This window comes from Halyomorpha halys, unplaced genomic scaffold (assembly GCF_000696795.3).
Source record: "Halyomorpha halys isolate HHAL.00 unplaced genomic scaffold, Hhal_1.1 Scaffold1994.1, whole genome shotgun sequence".
Classification (NCBI taxonomy): Eukaryota; Metazoa; Arthropoda; class Insecta; order Hemiptera; family Pentatomidae; genus Halyomorpha; species Halyomorpha halys.
In genome coordinates, this window is record NW_027113954.1 from 52,183 (window position 1) to 53,626 (window position 1,444).

The window sequence follows — 1,444 nt, forward strand, 5'->3', positions numbered from 1 at the left end:
AAATTATTTCCCAAATTTAAAACTTTTATTAACCACTTTTATGTTCATTTACAAACTCCAAACAGCCTGTTATATGCCTATATATGCCTAATTTTGGGCATATAAGATTTGATGACATATATAATAATAATCAATTAATCTTCTGGAATTTGTTCCCTCCACACACTATTAAAATAAGTATATTTTTCAAATTAGGAAGAACCTAACATTATTAGGTTTTCGATACTTTACTGAAGGCTGGAGAAAAAAAAGGATAATTTTTTCTTTATTTTAATTAAAATTTAAATCCGATTCATTCTGGGCTTTAAATATTTAAAACAAATAGTATACAAGAGAACTCACTTTAGAATGCATCGCCATTGACTGATCTGCCTTACGTAAAAGGCTCCAGTGGGAAGGTGTTACATTCCCACAAGACGCCATTATCCAGCCGGAGCAAATGTTGGTACCGCTCCTGGCTGAATAGCCTCACATAGCGACAGTCTGGGTAACAGTGCATTCAGTTTCTTTTATACAATAGTTTCGATTTTTTTTCCTTTCATAGCTCCTTCACGAACTTTTAGATATATCAGATAAATTTATCAAATTTACATTTTTCTTATTTTAAACGACAGAGGAAAATCCATTTCCTAAATCTGTTAAAGTCCCCTCTAGTGTCATATTGAAAATTTAATAGCGCAGAACAACGCCACTCCGACACCATACTAGGTCAGGGCCTGAACTTTCACTGCCCAATTACGAGAGAGAGAACAGAATTGAAAATATCTTGAAACATCTTTCTCATAGTTGTGTATTAATTGTGAAATCTTGAATTACATGAGACGCATGAGTCCAAATGTTCGCCTCTTCTCTCTTAAAAGCTTATTACATTCTAGTTAATGTTACACATATCATTGCTTGGCACAATTATTCTTAGATTGGTTGAATATGTTGGGAAAGAAGAAAAAACAGTACAAAGTATATACTAAAATGTAATGTACATTTCTATGTACTTTATTATACATTATACTGGTATAATGTAGTTTATTAGAGTTTTAAAAACGTCCAAAACAAAAACGACATAAACCAAACACGATTTAGAGCAACTAACCTACCAAAACTACAGCAAAAAAAATGGTTTAGATCTCAGCCGGTCTGTTGCGTGACGTCATTCTCCATTTAGCAGTTCTATTATCAGACTCTGAACTATGTTAAATGTTATATTGTCTTAACATGCTTAAAGAAATTAATATTTCTCCATTCAACATACTTTAAAATGGTAAACTAAAGATCATGAATACCCCTAATATTTTGAGAAAGTGGCATTCGCTTGCGGCATTCCTTGCATTTGCTTGTGGCACACCTGGCCTAATATTGATGGACCACAGGATGCCGCGGTACCTGCTAAAGGAACCGCTGGTCTACGATACAATCCATAGAACACGTCAAATACATTTTTTTTTTT